We start from the raw sequence: 19,855 nt of genomic DNA on the forward strand, positions 1-19,855 counted from the left end.
AATAGAAAAAAATTGAATAATATAAATAAATTATAAATATAAATTGAATGAGAAATGTATGGAGATTTGGAGTAGAGAGATTGAGAGAATGAAAGAATGAGAGATTGATTGGTGTGAAAAAATTAAAGGTTTTAGGGTTATTTATAGTGTAGTTGTGGGGGTGAAAATGAAAAAAAAACTTATAATTATATAAAATACCGTTGGTGTCAGTTGACCGTTGGAGCCAACGGTTAAATTTTTTTTTTTTTAATAAATTTTATAAATTTTGTTTTAGTCCTTATAATTTATACTTTTTAGGGGGTTTATATAATTTACAAAGCTAAATGATAAAAGGTAAAAAAATTTGGGCCCAAGCCCGGGCCCCCTCCTTAGGCCTAGTCCCATTTTGGGACTAGCCTCCTAGGACCGGTCCTCCGAATGACCGTTATTGGAGTTGCTTTTGGGCCCGATCCAAATGCCCACTCTAAGTCCACTGTAGGTACGAGTCATCTCATTTGGTCTATTATGTACGAGCTGGAGCTGGAGCTTCCACCACGTCCACATATGCCACTTGCTCGACCATTGAGGGGGGCTACATCAAGTCCTGATCACCTCTCCTAGATGTTCCACTTCTACTTCCATTGTATCTGTTCTCATATAAAGAAAAAGGCCTATCCAATTTGTGTTTAAAGTCAGTCAAATAGACGTATAATCATGTCCTAAATAATAGCCTAACTCAGTAATTACACCGTTAACTACGGATAATTTAAACCTAGGATCTAGAAAAAGACCTAATCCATATAAGAATGGAATATCTAACCAATATCTCTTATATTTTTCTTCCATACTTGAAACAATTTCACTAAAATGTTATCATATCTATATTGATCAAAAGTTTTAGCAATTTGAACTAAATATCTAACACTAAATTAGAGTTGATAATAAAACCACTTAATGTATTAGTAGCATCATAAAAAATTTTAAGAATATAAAAAAATTCACAAACCGCCCAATCATCATAGTTGACAACTTCTTCTGGATAGTTCTTCCGGTGACGAAATCTTAATTTGTTTCGCGGTTGGCAAAGCTTTTCAAACATCAGTAGGTAGAGTTCCAACGGATAGGCATGTCTGTACATAACTTAAAGGTCGAACCGATGGGTCCTCTTGCTTACATATTTGACGTACTCCTGCCATCTTTTTATTGCTACCGCCGCGCGATAAATCCGATAGCTCTACGCACCCTCTCCATCTTTAATATAGCATCTAAACCTGCTTTAACTATCAAATTGATGAGTAACAAGCACATCTCTGGTGATAAATTCGCCTCACCAAGCAGATCTAATTTCTTTTCAAAAAAAGAGATTGCAGCTGTTAGCAGCTGCATTATCAAGCGTTAGCACTACAACTCTATCAGTTAATAAATATTCTTGCAAAACTTCAAGAATTGTAAAATAAATAGTTTCACACTATGTTTTTCATATAATGGTTTAAAACCTATCAATTTTTGTTGTAAACCCCAATTTGATCTAAGAAATGTACTGTGACAATTAAAAAATCGGTTTTGATCTACAACCCATAGTCTGATGTAAGTTGCAATAGATATATTCCTAAAATTTTGAAATTCGTTTTTAAGTTTATTATTTATTTTGTTATAAAGTTTTAGTATATCTCTTCTACTTGTACTTCTACTAACAGGGTTATGCTGGACAAAATGCAGTTTTACCATGTTACAAAAAAAGGATTTTCAGATGAACAAATGGGAGAGTCCGTAGCAACTATATTCTTGTTATTTTCTCTCGTGCAACATGTTATTGTATTGCCATGTTGAGAGAGTTGAGGATTGTGGATTAAAATTAGTGTGAGTTTGAATTTGTCTACCTGATCCGCTTGAAGATTCATTTATTTGGAGATTCTCTTCTCTACGTGTTCGAAGTCCCTCTCAGCCCCAATAATGGTTCCACATAAATTACATATCCCACACGATTCTTCCCCTTCCCCATTGTCTTTGGCCGTTTTGATTTGGGTGAATATCACCAGACATCGGACACGACCTTTTTGACGGTCGGGGGGGGGGGGTTGGAATTACAGCTGCATCCTTTGGAGGAAATGGTGAAAATGATTGAAGGCTTCATTTCTTCGGTGGATGGAACATAAAACTCATTTGAGGAAGACATTATAAATTTATGATAAAATAATAAATAATTAAAACGAAAAGAAATTAAAATAATATGAAATTATGTATGATATTGAAAAATAGAAAAAATTTTGAATAATATAATAAATTATAAATAAATTGAATGAGAAATTGATTGGAGATTTGGAGTAGAGAGATTGAGAGATGAGAATGAGAGATTGATTGGTGTGAAAAAAATTAAAGATTTTAGGGTTATTTTAGTGTAGTTTTGGGGGGGAAAATGAAAAAAAAAAACTTATAATATAGTTTATACCGTTGGTGTGAGTTGATCGTTGGCTGCCAACGGTCATAAAAATTTATAACCGTTGGCAGCCAACGGTTAAATTTTTTTTTTTTTAATAAATTTAGTAAAAATTTTTTAGTCTTTATATTTATACTTATTTTAGGGGGTTAATGTAATTTTACAAAGACTAAAATGATAGAGCAAAAAAAATTTGGGCCCAGGCCCGGCCTTGGAGGAGGGCCCAGTGGAGGGCCCGGCCCTCCTCCTTAGGCCTGGTCCCGTTTTGAGACCAGCCCTCCTAGGACCGGTCCTAAGATCAGTTTTGGACTTGGGCTTTTGGGCCCATCCCAAATGCCCAACTCTATTATTCCATGAAATACATTGCTTGGTTGTCGAGATAGTTTTATGTTAAGAGCGAGAATTCATATAATTGTAAGTCATCCTAAGGCATACTAACGAGTGGCAGAAGTGATGCAATTCTGCTTGTGGGTTGATTCAAATATATAGAGAGATTGTGCTATGCACGTTTTTTTTATTATGATTTGACCACTTTTTTTCAACCATAATGCTTAATGATATTTTTCCACCCATAAATTTTAAAATGTCACTTTATTACTTAAATTTATATTTCGACGACAAACAGAAAACAAACTCGATCTAGATTTATGAGACTTTTGAAGAAAGGAGGTCGGTAAGTCTTTTATGGTAAAAGGTTAGATCTTAGTGGTTAGGATGATCAAATTTGACTTGAGAGAGACGGTTCTGTAAAATCTAATCACTCTATTGTCGACGATTGGCAGGATCAACAGGAATAAGGTTTTAAGAGTTTTGTTAAGTGATGATTGGAGAAGAGAATTGATAGGGTTTAGGATCGCAATAATGTCGAAATCGAAAATAGAATATAATTTAGGTAATAAAATGATATTTAAAAGTTTGTACGTGAAAAAATATCAGTAAACCATTATTTGAGTGGATAAAAGTTGTTTACTCTTGACGATTTGAAGCAATGGATATATACAAAGAAGAACTGCGCGCTTGTGGATAGATGTAGAAAGAATACTCTTTTTTTTTTTTTTTTTTTTCCTTTTGAAATTCTTAATTGATACATGCTTATGTTCAAGGAACAATCGTAGATAACGAAGAACCTAATCTTTGCAAATAGAATAACAAATGCTTTACATTGGATGGATTCACAAATCACAAGAGCACTAGCCCGCATATACGTTTATTCATCTCTTTTTTGTTCAGCATCGCCATGATAATCTTATATAAAAGTCAAACCTACAGCAATGTAAGCAGCTCGAGTTAATAATCTTTCAGGATGAAACTAGAAAATAAGACGGTAACCATATCTATTATCGCAGCAACTGTACTTAATTACACATGCTTTGATGTGACCAAATCGACTTATTATAGGCATTGTTTTAAACCCGACCTGTTAAGGGACCTAGTAAATCACCGAGTCTGAAGTTGACCTCCACCATAAAACCGACAACTTATGGTGATCCAAAAAGTATAAAATCTTACAAACACACCGCTGAAAAATACGAATTAGTCCCTACAGATTCGAATCTAGCAAATACACATTTGCTATCTGCTTGGGTTTGACTTTCCCCACCAATTCGACTGATTCCAATAGCCAAATTCAATCCAACACCACCACCTAAACCACGTCCTCCAGTCTAACAAACAGATCTAACCTTAACTTGGTAGCCCCCCGTCTCGCGATCGTGACTCATGTATACCGCCATGATTGGATTGATTTTTCTGGCCAAATTATGATTATTCGACGTCCAAAATTCAATGAAACACACCACCTAAACCACGGCCTCCACTCCAAAAAAAACCTCTAACCCCGACACTTGGTAACCCCCGTTTGCTGATCGTAACTCGCTATTAGGTTGAATTTTCTGACCAAATTCCAACTTATTCCGATGTCCAAAATTCAATCTACACCATCTTTTGAACCACCAGCCTCTACTCTACAAAAGCCTCTAAACCTCACACTTGATAACCCCTCGCTCGCCAATAATCAATTAGAGATTTTGTGATAGTGAAAATGGTAACCAGACCAAGAGGCATTGGGTCCTGATTGGACAGTCCTACCAACCAGTCCAGTCCAGGTTTTGAAATAGAGATTATAGGATCCCAAGTGACAACAAATTGCTCCAGAAAAATAAATCTTTCAGTATTTCACAACAAAAACGCCCAAGGTCGATAAAGTGATTGATGGAACTCCCTGCAAAACAAGTCACCAGCAACGACACACAGCACACAACCAAAGGATATGCACAAGAGAAGGAAATGGAAGTTTATATTATATGTGAATTAAGATAGAGCAACCAGCAAAATAACAGAAATAGAAATAACAAGCAGATTCCCAGCAATTCGAGGAGCTGGGGACCTCCCAAACCAGCCTATGAATAATATTTCCAGATATCCCTCTCCCTTACTTTCTCTTCTTAATAGTCAATTCTTAACTAACTGACAGCTAGGTGTCCATTCCCATAACAAACTTCCCCTGCACGTGTCCCTTTTCACAACAGATTTCCCATGCACTAATCACCCTCCTTGCACATCTCATCATCCTCTACCAGACTCACACCTATTGTACCCTTGCCCCTCTTCCTTCCCTGCCCTTGACTCATAGACCTCGTATGGGAGGTCTAACAGTGATCTGTGTTATTTACAATAGCAGATCAATGTTACAGATTTTTTGCATGCAAAATGCTGTTTTATGTAATGCAGGTTATCCGGCTGAAAAACAAATGATCATTTATGTCACTAAATGAACTCAGCAATGCAGCATTGATCCCGCTCATTGTACCTTCTTGCTGATATTACCATATATTATTTAACAACTATGTGCTGCAAGGATATAATTGTTAGGAATCAAGTATTTAGCCAAAACAGAACATGATCATCATGGTTGAATCACACTGTTTACATATTTACGGGATCATAATAAACTCAAATATACTACAAAAATTACCCGTGCCGTTCTGAACAATGAAACTAGTTTAACTGTCCAGATTTACAGTAACTAAATAAAGTAGAAGTATGAAGCAAATTCTATACAAGCTGGGTTTGAGTGGCAAGAAAACTTGGAGCGATATGATCAACAGTTAAATCACAGTTGTAGTTATAGGTTGATATTCAATCACTGAGATTTAAAATGATATCAATGCAAAAGCTAAGCAATAATGAAACAAGAGGAACCATAAATTGTCAAAGGATCTAGTATTATAACATTGCAACCATAACACGGGCCACATTTGTTCTAGTAAGGCGTTGAGTGTTGTCTAATTGCTAAATGAGCAAAGATTTAAGGTTATACTCCACTTAAAGGCAGATGACTTCTTTTTAGGTAAACCTCCACTCCACAACACCACATGCTGCTCCTCTGACGAAATTCTAAATGAGCTACCTTTCAGGTCGTTATCAGGCTTACATACTCAGATTCTTATTAGGCTATACTTGAAATCCGACAACTTCCTAATATTCCAAATAATGATGCACATCAGAATCTCTCACTTTGTTAACTGCTCTAAGATGCTCCAGTGCAGATATACTGGTATTCTTCCAAGTTCTCATACCAACTTGTGAGTCATGACTGAGAAGTAGAAAATCGGTGTCTATTAGACACCATGGTACTTTACCATAAAGCATCATGCATACTAGTAACTTAGTTGCACAAAATTAATATTCATGAATCCAACACTCGTTTGAGAATTTTCTTAAACTGGTAGAATTCAATGATCTAATTAAAAGAGTACTTTTCAATTGTTAGCCCTCCAAAAGCCATAACCATCATACATAAACATAAATGATCCTATTCACAGTAAAATTTTCACCTTCTTGACAGTATTTCCAATATGTACTTGAGTATGAATGGAGTTACCCAACCATAGAATGGAACTTACGTTCTGGGGTAGGCAACTCAAGTCAAAGTAATGTGGCAATTACAACCCGAACTAGATGCTGTTTACTTTGACATGCTTCAGGGAATGAGCTAAAAAGTAGACAGGAAGTAAAAAATTTACATCCTATAGGCACTTACACTTACTCTGCATGTGTTAGCTCACGGATTTCCTTAATTGCTGTACTATACCATAAAGTGCCATTGTCTTAACCTGCTTTGTGAAAAAGGTAAAACCATTTTCATTTTGTCAGCCAATTTGCCTAGCAAAAACATGGAAAAAAAAGACACTTGCACTTAGTTCATTGGAAGTTTACCTCAAGTTTGTTTGGTTTGGCTTTATGGCCATATGGAAGCAGTCGAAGTTCACCATCAACTGGATGCAGTCACTAACACTTTCCGGTGACACAAAGTCCAAAACCACATTAACGCAGGACTGCAGGTCATCACGTATTAGATCAAAAAAATAAAGCATAACTGCTGATAATTCCCTATTGAGCTTGAAACTGAAATCATACAGCATTCTCACAATCAATTACGAGAAGTACATGCTAAAATTAAGAGTCCATTGAATGAAATTTTTGGTGCTTCTTTAGTCCCTTCCCCTGCTAACAGACAATTTTTTATTTTACCGACAAGAGATCTTGAGGTTATTTAGAGCTCACATTTACTCGTATCCTTTGCACATACTTGTAAAGAAAGACAAAGGGGAAAGTAACAAACAATATGAAATACTGGAATTCACTATTCATCAATTGTAGACGTCATAACAACCATTTAATTTTGTGAAAGTCAATTATTATGATATCTAAAATGGTGGATTTAAATAGTTTACACTTTTTACCTTAAGATTCTTAATCTGGTAGGGACATCCAGCAGGAATGATGACAGCTTCTCCAACATGCTGCTCAAAAGTCCATGGTTCAATTTCTGGAAACAGCGAAAGTTTAGAAAATTTTAGTAAGTTACTTTCGGTTGTAGTAAGAAACAATTGAGGGTTATAATCACCAAACTCCTCCTTTAGCCTCATCTTATGAGTTGAGTCAAGAAAGAAATGCTGATCAAGAATTGGATGAACAACCTGCAGTAGAGGCGCAGAAAAAAAAAAAAAAATCAGCAACAATTCCTTCCAGATGATAAAACGAGGCATCCTGCTCTTCACTTACGTGCTTGTGAAAGCCATTCCATGAGTGAACTCATTTGAGTGCCTTGGAGGTATTCTATAAGCTTTGGAACATCCTGTCTGCGAAACACATCCCACTGTTGCACCACAGGTCTCCGCCATTCTATCCGTGTAAGGTATTTGGAATCAGAAACCTCTCTTTTCTCTGACTGGTTTGAGCTCGAATAGTCCCACAGCACGGTATTGAGGAATCAGAATCAGTATCATATTCTCTATCCTCGGACATATTTTTATCTTTGAGATTTAATCATTGGCTTTCAGTCTGGTTAAATCACTCTGACGATATCACAGAGTCCTACTTCCATGTCTTCTCCATTTAATGATGATTTATGTTCAGGAGCAACATCTGCAAAGTCCATTTGATCTTGACCCTTGTGCCTTTTCATCAACTCTCTTATCTTGTTAAGCTCTTCGTGGATACAGGGACATCAGTAGTATGTGCCAGAATATAACCTGGATAAGAAGAAAAAGGATGAAGGGATCAATTCTTGAATCTTCCTTCAAACTATGCATGTCCTCCATAAGCTGTTTATGTCTCACAATCACAGGATGGTCACTCAATGCATGTTTGGGTATGTACATCAGCATGAACTTCATTTTTTTTTTTTTTTTTTTTATCATCAAGGGTGTCCGGATCATTTGGTGCACCCACTACTACTCCCCAGGGCCCTAACTGCTGGCCGTAAGAACCCCAATGGCCACCCCATAGTGCTAGGGAGACTCGAACTCAAGTCCATAAAACTCTTTGGTTTTTTTACCACAGCTACCCATGGTGGTTAACTTCATGATTTTACATTTAAGAGTATAATTGACTTATTGACACAAAAAATAAAATGACACGTACCACATCACATAAGTCATAACATAATTTTGTCAACGAATCAGCCTGAACAGTTCCTCACCGCTGCCATAGAAATATAAACACATGGACCCAGGTCAGGCTTTGGCAATTTCTGTGGCAACTTTGAAGCAATATTTAAAACACCTGATTCTGGATCCATGTATTCTGAAAAGGTAGGGCGTGAATGATTTTGGCGTAATGATCTGGAAATTGCTCTTGAAATAAACGAGAAGAAAGCCAACCCTTCAATTTTAGTTTCTCATCACACATATTAGCACGCTTTTGTCCCCAACGATCCCAAGAATAACTGGCTAATACCAATTTCTACCTGCCATACGAAAAGAAATCTAATTTGCATAAGAACTATACTTTAGATTCTAACAGCAAACCTAAAATACACCTTCAATTCGATAGTCCATTTAAGAAACATCCCCCACCCGAAAAAAAAAACAGAGAGAGAGAGAGAGAGAGATTGAAGATTACAATTGTGTACACAGCCATATAAACAGTTGTATACAGGTGCTCTGATACCAAAAAAAATATATTGAAATGACTCACTAAATAATCTCAACATTATTTTCTAATAGATGAAACCAATAAATGACCTGAAAGAAAACAATACATGTTCACGCTGGAAGTTGATAGACACTTGAGCCACTTTATTTGATATACATTCACCACTGCCAAGCAGCTTACATGTGACATCATGGATTATGTTTTCTAGAGTTCTCTAGCTCCTTGAAGGCCAGTAGCAGTCACATTCTCAAAGAACAGAGACAATGAACAGAGGGACGTCTGAACCACTATTGAAAATATTTAGACACTAATGCAATAACAATTTCTCAGTAAGAGCCTCTTAAAATCCAAAATTATTAAAGCTCACATGTTATAATAACTAACATTTTTCCCACAAGATGTCTGTACGTGTACAAACCAGGTAGAAGGGGAAAGAGAGAGAATAAATGTTTGAAAAAATATTTTAAAAAAAAAAAAGTTCACACTACCTCAAACCAGTCCAAGCAATCAGAATCATAGTTCCCTCAGTTCCCAGGTTTGGGACCACTATTCTTAAGATAAGAGCAGAACATGACTATTGGATCCAACTCAATTCTGATGTACCCTGAAGACATTTCGAACTACTACAGGATACTTACCCCAGTGTTTCTGAAAGTGTTCAATCTTATCACCTTGAATATCCATAACAGTCGGTGTACAAAAGTTATCATGTGAATTCTCTCTTGAGCTGCTTTTTGCAGCTGCCTGATTCCATTAGCTTCATCTCTATCTCTGAACACAATGCAACGTGATGACATATCATAGTTTCTGGCAACTCATAGCAGCCAACTATTGTTCTGCACTAAATCCAGCTCTTTGATCCAACTAAAAGAAAACACGTCTCAAATCAAGGAGGCTATCACCACAACCACCGAACTCCATCGGTGGGCATGTATACCACACCACCCTCAGGAAATTTCCGACTCAGCAATGATGCACATGAATCAAAAGTTCTGCTTCCATAACTTTGCTTATAGGTGCTAACAGACTTCTTTTCTGAAAGTTGTGCTCCAGATGTACAGGCTTTTTTATATTTGGGCATTTGCAAATGAGAGATCTATGCTTCCAGATACACTCTCTGAAGAATATCTCGACAACAGCTTAAGCACAGCATATAGGAACAATTTGTGCATCTTCTATGGAAATCCGTTATAGAAGTCTGACAGTTATTGCTGCTCCAGAAGTCAGACAATGCACCAAAAACCAACACAAATAAATTGCATAAATTTTACTAAATATGTCATAACAAATCAGCACAGGGATCATACCAACAAAATTGCTTATTGCGGTTAAGTTCAGCCTGTTTAATCTGAACTTAGTAGGTTTTTGGCCTGTCACATGTCGAAAGACATTAGAAAAAACCCACGCATGTAAATTCCTTGACTAAACGATGAATCCGAAGTTTATTTGCAGGGACCATTATATCATACCTTTTATTTTTTCCTCTATCTCTAGCTCAATGCTCTGGTCTTGATTATATGTTTCAAAACAGGAAGAAGCATACAGATAAAATAATGAAAAGGCAAAACTTTGTCAACTTCATTTTTGCCCCTCAACAAGTCCTGAAACATAAGTTGTGGTAAATGAAGCTTAGAATCAGCCTGAAATTAGCATACAATAGTTTCCAATCTGCCATATCAAGAGTCTAACCTTATATTCCAAATCTCTACATTGACTTGATGAGCAGGCCTTCAGCCACAAGTTCCACGACAGACTGGACATGCCTTCTTAACCTCTTCTTGTGTATCAAAATACCTAAAATCATATATAAATTTGACACAACTACTTTTAAACAACTATAAGAGTTCAAAGCAAAAGCTAGGATGAAATCATGAAGCAAAATTGAAATAAATTTCGTCAATCATTTAAGCATTGTTCATAGAGGCAATTGTCTGATTACATGACTTGCCTTTATGAACATTGTCTTCAAACACATTTGTTAAAGCTAGATTGAGAATTGATTGCCAGTTTGGCCTAATGGAAGAATAGATCCTTAAAAGCATCGTTTTCAAAACTCGTAGATCTGGATAAGAAATTTGATCAATACTTTCTTCAATTGGTGAAATGCGGCTTCTTTTTTCATCTGGGTTGGTGGTCACGATTTCGATTTTAATCAATTGAAGTCATAGTGAAACACATTATACACTCAAGTTCTCAGTGTGATACAGTGATAGTTTTATTTTATAAGCTAAAACTTCATATCATGTGTAATAGTGAATATGTTGTGGATGCTTGATTTATACAGTCGATATATGATCACATTTTTTGTTCTTGACCCAATGTTAGCACTAATTTTGCTACAACTAAAACATTTCAAAGTCAACTGCAATGCAAGAACAAATATCATACATAACACCCCAAGGTCAAACTAAAATGAAACAAAAGCTCATACCGTTCTTTTACACAATCGAGGCAGAAAAACAGTTTTCGACAATTTGAACACTTTTAACAACTCGAATTCCTCCTCTTACACCAATGGCATTCCTCCTCCTTCTCAAACCCACAACATCTTTTATATGGCACAACCTATAGACAAATTTTCATTACACAAACACATCCAAATAATAACTAAACTTGTAATTATAATATAATCATATTCACGACTGCACTATTTGGCATTGAAGTTTTTGTTTTCGGTGGTGGCCATGAGGACGAGATCAAAATCAGAGCAAAAGGAATAAAGAAAGAAAATGGGGAAAATTGAGAGGGTTGACGCGGAAACAGAAAGGTTAGCGGGGAAATGGGAGGGTTCCTCAACACCAACCCTTCTTCTCTTCCTCTCTCTCTTAAGGAATTCTAAAGGTACATGAAAGCGATTGCCTTTATTTTATTTTATGTTTTAAGTTTTTAATTAAAAATGAAAATGTTTATTTACAGTAATAATTAGTAATTACTATTAATTTTTAATTTTTTAATTTTTATTCACTTTAAAAAAAAACAATTTAAAGGTTATTTTGATTTTTTTAAATAATTGGTGACAAATAAAATTATGGATGTTCTAGGATGTCCTTAATAATTTTTTTGAAAAATATGTATAATTTGGGAAATTATTGAAAACTAAATTATTCTAGTAAATGTTTTTCTTGCAATAAGATAATTTATACACATTTAGATAATAAAATAATTTTGAAATAAAAATTAAATTCTTCACAATTCATATACTCAATGATATAATTATTGAATGTATCTAATGTGACGAACATCATTAAACACAATGTCTGTGACTGCTAGAGATGAAATATTGAAATTCTCTGATGTTTTTAAACTCTTATAGGTTTGTTAATTTAACTAAACACCTTTAACAAAAAAAAAAAGAATTATAAATTGACTAAAAAAAACCCCATCCACCAACATTTGCTAGATTCTGACCACTACCATTGTCGAAAAGTTGTCGAAATCTGACAAATGTGGATGGATGGGAATGTTTTTGTTAATTTATAAACTTTTTATTATTGGGGGTGTGGCCGAAATCTAGCAAATGTTGATAACTAAAGGTATTTTTGTTAATTTATAAACTTTTTCATTATTGGGGGTGTTGAATAAATTAACAAATTTAGGAAGATTTTTTATTAATTAATAAATTATATCTCCTATATTTTTTTATAAATACTATACTAAATAATAAAACAAACACAGTAAAAAATTAGTATGGAGAAAAAGAAGAACAGCCGAAAGCCCAAGAGAACCAAGCAAAGCAACAGTGGGCCTAACCCAAACAGCCATTCAAAATTGAACGACTCCACGGCCCATAATGCGTGTTCAGTAATTTCCCTTTCTCTCTCGCCGACTGTCCCTGCGCCGCTAGGTCAATTAGCAGCGATTAAACAAACTACGAAAACACACATACAAATTACTGACACAACGAAAACCGAACACCATGATCTAAAACACAAAACAAGAATCAATGATAGAAAAATGCTGTCAAGAACTACCAATATTATTCAGCACAAGCGCACGTTAGCCTCTTCCAGTTATCGTGTCACAGGATCGCCATGTTCAGGTCTGTCGGCCTTACTACTCTCTCCTATCGTTTAGGGTTTTCTATTTTCTAGTTGACTCAATTATCTGATTCTGACGTTAATCGTGAATTATGACTGCGGTTTTATTCTTGCTTTGCACTTTTTTTTTTTTTTTTTGGGTTATTTTATCTTAATTATTGATTTTTTTTCACCTTAAGCTGCTAGTAGTTAGTAGTTTATTTTATGAGATTTAAAAAGAATTTGAAGCTAAGAGACGCGAAGGTAATTTAACTTAATTGAATTTGGCCTTGTTTTGTAAACTATAATTGAGTTGTGCGACTGTTGGGATGTAGAATTTTGACACATTCCGAAATTCGGAGAGCTGCCCAGTGTATTGTTTCGAAGCAGAGGAGTTTCCATTCAGAAATAAGGAATTATGGAGCTGTAGTTACGGTTGGGGGTACGTGCGTCGCAGTACAGATTTATGGGTTTGTAGGGAGGGCACCCGTGTATAATACCGAAGAGCTTTTTGTAGGAGTTGCATTGCCAGGAATACAGTTGCCTCTGCAAGTAGTACTGTGGACCCGTCGAGCACTAACTGCTTGGAGAAAGCTTTTACATGAAGGTTCTGGTGAACAGATTTTCCCTGTAAAGTAGGATCGTCCAAGCAGTCAGTTGGCTTTGACACGTTCACCCCTTGTTGTACCTGGTATATTTGCTTCACATCTGGTCAGCTAGCATGGGCAAGAGAGTGTTCCGGAGACCGAGCATTACCCTTCGGAAAATGCTTTGTACATGCGTGCACAAGATGGGCATGCATGTCACCTCATTTCTATATCAGCGTAGAAGGGGTTATTCTGCTTGTGAGGACCTTCTATCTTATGAATTATTCTCACCAGCATAATGATGGCACCTTTCGCTGATTGTTTGGGACCCCAGTTTAGGCAATGGTGGCTCATGTGTTCTTAAAACCCTGGAAAAAGCGGTCCAGCATTCATTAAATGGGGTCAATGGGCAGCTACACGGCCAGATCTCTTTCCTAGAGATTTATGCAACAAGCTTTCAGAGCTTCATACAAAAGCTCCTGAGCATAGCTTTGCGTATTCTAAAAGACTATTGAAAAGCATTTGGTCGAAAGCTTTCTGAAATTTGATAGTTTTGAAGAGGACCCGTAGCATCTGGTAGTATAGCTCAAGTCCATCGGGCTTCTTTGAGATTCGGTACCCTGGTCAAAAGGTGAAGCCTATAGTAGTTGCTGTAAAGGTTAGACATCCTGGTGTTGGTGAATCAATTAGGAGAGATTTTGTAATAATTAACTTGGCAGCCAAGATATCCACATTCATTCCTGCTGTGAAGTGGCTAAGGTTGGATGAGAGTGTTCAGCAATTTGCAGTTTTCATGATGTCTCAAGTTGACCTTGCCAGGGAAGCTGCCCATTTGAGCCGTTATTTATAATTTCCGAAGATGGAAGGAGTTCTTTTCCTAGGCCAGTGTATCCCCTTGTGCATCCTGCTGTTCTGGTGGAAAGCTATGAGCAAGGGGAAGAGTGCTCACACTATGTTGATGAACTTGGGACATACTCGGATTAAAACTGCGCTTGCTCACATCGGGACTCATGCACTTTTGAAGTGTCCTGGTACCATTCTTGAATAAGTTATTATATTTACATTTTGATGTGATTATGACTTTTCAGTTGCTAATTTCTTTTTGGTCTTCTTAGTTGATATATGTCTATTCATGTTGTTAACTTTTCAATTGAGTTAATATTGTAGATGAATTGAATTTACAATATGTTCAATTGAAAATATAGGATTCTGAGTGAGTAGGCCTAGTTATACCCAAGTAATGTTGGCTCTGCTGAATTCATTCAGCACCCTAAAGAAATCAATATTTCACCTCACTGAAAAAGTTGTTAACACAGCTATTGGTCTTTCTATCAAATCACTGAACCTGCTTGGAAGTATTTTTCCTTTCTATGTTAAAAAAGAACTTGATTGTGCATTCACATGGTTTCTCACAATGATATTGGATGAATATCAGGGTTGTATTTTTCTTCAATCCATTGTGAGCTTTCTCTTTTTCTTTGTCACAATAACACTGATTTAATTGATTACATGATTTCTTTTCCTGTGCTTGGCGTTTTGTTATTAATTATAAGTTAGACATTTAGTGTTATATCTGTATTCAAGACATTGTAATGTTGTGTTTCAGGTGGACAATTTTATTCATGCTGACATGCATCCTGGAAATATTCTTGTACGGGTGGCTCAAAGCAACTCTTCTAAGAAGGCCTTTAGATCAAAGCCTCATCTCATTTTCCTTGATGTAGGCATGACTGCTGAACTTTCTAAGAGTGATCGAGTAAATTTATTGGAATTTTTAAGGCTGTTGCACGCCGAGATGGCCGCACTGCTGCAGAGCGCACGCTCAAATTGTCAAAGCAACAGAACTGCCCAGATCCAAAAGCTTTTATTGAGGTTATTATCAGGATCATGACTTATTTACTTGATGTGAATAATCTGATTAGGATTATCTGTTGGTTGTGCGCAATGGTTTCAAATTTGCAAGATTTTCTATCTTAATGTATATCAAAGCACCAAAAATTTTACAAAATGTTCCTGTTTGTTACGTTCATAACTCATTAGGTGTATTTGTTTTACCTAAATATATGTTTTCTCATGGGTGCCTATGATGTTACTGTACAAGAAATAGAGAGCACTATATCATATTCAGGCATTTGACTCTTTTAGAAATCTAAACTTTGTAAAAGTTGTTCTGTTGGATGCATGCCATTGTGTTTTAATTGTATTTGCTCTCATTCCATTTTATTTGTATAGCTTTTGACATACTGTGTTGACAGGAGTGGAAGAGGCTTTTGTTCTGGGGTACTCCAGAAGGGGATTTAGTCACCCTGCTGAGTGCATGCAACAATTATCGAAAGTTCGGCGCCATAGAGTGAATATTGATGGAAATGTGTGCACTGTGATGGTCACAACTTGGTTCTTGAGGTAATTGTGCTCTTACATTTTTGCCTTTATCAATTAGGTGTTGAACAGTCAAGAAAGAAAAGGTCATTGGGGACCTTGACCTCTATGCGTTTTAAACATTTGAATTACTGGATTGGGAACCTTAACCTTTGTCTTCTATCGCCCTCTCACCATTTATGTTTCATTTATATAATTTCCTTTATCCCGTGTGTATTCATTACAAATGTCATGTATCTCTTTTTGAGGAAAAATAATTATGAAAATGTCAAGTGTGGATCGAATGATATTAGAAATAGCCTAAGAGGTGAATATATAATTATATATACTTGAGTAGCTGAATTGGCGTAGACTGTTTAAGATCAATGTCATATAGTGAATTTAATTTGTTTGCTTTGTTGCTTGTTTATTTTTCAGGGTTGGCAGCGGAAGCTTGATCCTGGGTATAATGTCATGGACACATTACAAACTTTGCTACTGAAAGCGATTGGGCAAGTCTCTTTTACACAATCGATGGACTGATGGCCCCATAAGATGTTTTGTCTGTTGCTTGTCACTGAAACAATTTTGATAGTGCTAAGACATTATAGTATACCAGTCCCAGGAAATGAGACAAGTGTCTTAGTATTTTTTTTTTTTTTTTTTTTTGGGGGGGGAGGGGGGTTCCCTTCAAAATTGCCTTTTTTCAAATATGAAAATTTGTTCCTCTGTATTTATTCCATTTTTCCCACAAACCATTGTTGTTATATCTTAGCCTCACGATTCTCAGGCGAAACAGTGGGGTGGACAACAAAAGAGACAAATAAAAATGTTTGGCATCATTCTTTCAAGTTTTTGTGTAAGTATGCACTTTCTTGCTCTCAAAGCTCGATAGAGCCCCAAAAATTATGAAAGTATAAGGGGCTTGTTTTATGTTCCCTTCAACTATATATGAAAGTATATTGTGTCCATGATAATGTTTGGTGATCAGACAATGTTTGAGTTGAATTGAATATGAGAAGTTATGGACAACTCATCAGTTTAATGATTTGAAAGAGAATGTTTCCATGAAATACATTGACTTGGTTTGTCGAGGATAGTTTTATGTTAAGAGCGAGAATTATATAATTGTAAGTCATCTAAGGCACATCAACGAGTGGCAGAAGTGATGCAATTCTGCTTGTGGGTTGATTCAAAATATATAAGAGAGATTGTGCTATGCACATTTTTTTATTATTATGATTTGACCACTTTTTTCCAATCAAAATGGCTTAATGATATTTTTTTACCCCTAAATTTTAAAATATCACTTTATTACTTAAAATTTATATTCAACGACAAATAGAGAACAAACTCGGTCTAAATATTGAGACTTTTGAAAAAAGGTCGGTTGAGTCTTTTTATGGTAGAATGTTGGATTTTAGTGGTTAGGATTGATCAAAATTGACTTGGAGAGAGACGGTTCTGTAAAATCTAATCGTTCTATTGTCGACGATTAATAGAATCGACAGGAATAGGGTTTGAAGAGTTTTGTTAAGTGATGATCGGAGAAGAGATGGTAATGGTTTATGGTCACAACAATGCCGAAATCGAAAACAGAATATAAATTTAGATAATAAAATGGTATTTTAAAGTTTGTACGTAAAAAAAAATGTTAATAACCATTGTTTGGTGGATAAAAATTGTTACTCTTGACGATTTGAGGCAGTGGAATATCATATAAAGAAGAACTGCGCGCTTGGGGATATGACAGTAGAAAGTTACTCTTTTTTTTTTCTTTTGGAAATTCTTATTGATACCGCTTATATTCAAGGAACAATCGTGGATAACGAAGACCTAATCTTTGCAAATAGAATAAACAAATGCTACATTGGATGGATTCACAAATCACAAGAGCACTAGCCCGCATATACGTTGTACATCTCTTTTTTTGTAGCATCGTCATGTATATAATCTTATATTTAAAAGTCAGAACCTACAGCAAGTAAAGCAGCTCGAGTTTATAATCTTTTCAGAGATGAAACTAGAAAATAAGACGGTAACCATATCTAGTTATCGCAGCAACTGTACTTATCACATGCTTTGATGTGACCAAATTGACTTATTATAGGCATTGTTTTAAGAGTAATAAAACAGCAACAGAAGGTTGTGCACCCGAATCTATGCACCGAATGACGTGACAAAATCCTGATCGTTGATTAATATTAACTGATAATAAATCAACGATCAGGATTTGTCACGTTATTCGGTGCACAGATTCGGTGTACAACCTTCGGTGGTTCTATCATTTTTCTGTGTTTATAACCTGACCTGTTAAGGGAACTAGTAAAGTCACCGGGTTAAAGTTGACCAGTTTGACCTATAAAACCGACAGTCTTATGGTGATCCAAAAAGTATAAAATCTTACAAACACACCGCTGAAAAATACGAATTAGTCCCTACAGATCGAAATCTAGCAAATACAACTTTGCTATCTGTTTGGGTTTTGACTTTTCCAACCAAATTTCGACTGATTCCGATGGCCAAAATTCAATCCAACACTACCACCTAAATACTGGCCTCCACTCTACAAAACAGATCTAACCTTGAAACTTGGTAGCCCCCGTTCGCGATCGGGACTCATGTATACCGCCACGATTGGATTGATTTTTCCAACCAATATGATTGATTCCGACGTCCAAAATTCAATCAAACACCACCACCAACCACCAGCCTCCACTCACAAAACCCCTCTAACCCGACATAGTAACCCCCCGTTTGCCGATCGTAACTCGCATATTAGGTTGAATTTTCTGACCAAATTCCGACTTATTTCGATGTCCAAAATTCAATTACACCATCCTTTGAACCACCAGCCTCTAATCTACAAAAGCCCTCTAAACCCCACACTTGATAACCCCTCGCGCCAATAATCAAATTAGAGATTTTGTGAATAGGTGAAAATGAAACCCAGACCAGAGAGGCTATTGGGTCTAATTGGACCAGTCCGACCAACCAGTCCAGTCCAGGTTTTGAAATAGAGATTATAGGATCCCCAAGTGACAACAATAATGCTCCAGAAAAATAAAATCTTTCAGTATTTCACAACAAAAACGCCCAAGGGCGATAAAGTGATCTGTGTTATTTACAATAGCAGATCAATCGTTACAGATTTTTTGCATGCAAAATGCTGTTTTATGTTAGAGTTATCCGGCTGAAAAACAAAATGATCATTTATGTCACTAAATGAACTCAGCAATGCAGCATTGATCCCGCTCATTGTACCCTTCTTGCTGATATTACCATATATTATTTCAACAACTATGTGCTGCAAGGATATAATGTTAGGAATCAAGTATTTAGCCAAAACAGAACATGTCATCATGGTTGAATTCACACTGTTTACATATTTTACGGGATCATAATAAACTCAAATATACTACAAAAATTACCCGTGCCGTTCTGAACAATGAAATAGTTTAACTGTCCAGATTTACAGTAACTAAAAAAGTAGGAAGTATGAAGCAAATTCTATACAATGGGTTTGGTGGCAAGAAAACTTGGAGCGATATGAGTCAACAGTTAAATCACAGTGTAGTTATAGGTTGATATTCATCACTGAGATTTAAAATGTATCAAGCAAAAGCTAAGCAATAATGAACAAGAGGAAACAAAATTGTCAAGGATTAGGATTATAACATTGCACCATAAACACGGGCCACATTTGTTTAGTAAGGCGTTGAGTGTTGTCTAATTGCTAATGAAGCAAAGATTTAAGGTATTAATCCACTTAAGGCAGATACTTCTTTAAGGTAAACCTCCACTCCACAGGCCACATTGCTGCTGCTCTGACGAAATTCTAAATGAGCTACCTTTCAGGTCGTTATCAGGCTTAAATGCTCAGATTCTTATTAGGCTATACTTGAAATCCAGACAACTTCCTAATATTCCAAATAATGATGCACATCAGAATCTCTCACTTTGTTAAATGCTCTAAGATGCTCCAGTGCAGATATACTGGTCTTCTCAAGTTCTCATACCAACTGTGAGTCATGACT

At 36.0% G+C, this 19,855-nt stretch overlaps 2 pseudogenes; one reads left to right on the forward strand and one right to left on the reverse strand.

Annotated features, from left to right (window-relative positions):
• Nucleotides 1-5,793: 5,793 nt before the first annotated feature.
• Nucleotides 5,794-11,515, reverse strand: LOC116145517 (annotated as a pseudogene).
• A 71-nt stretch (nt 11,516-11,586) lies between these two features.
• Nucleotides 11,587-16,372, forward strand: LOC116145518 (annotated as a pseudogene).
• The last annotated feature ends 3,483 nt before the right edge of the window (nt 16,373-19,855 follow it).

Source organism: Pistacia vera, unplaced genomic scaffold (genome assembly GCF_008641045.1).
Source record: "Pistacia vera cultivar Batoury unplaced genomic scaffold, PisVer_v2 Contig462, whole genome shotgun sequence".
Lineage (NCBI taxonomy): Eukaryota > Viridiplantae > Streptophyta > Magnoliopsida > Sapindales > Anacardiaceae > Pistacia > Pistacia vera.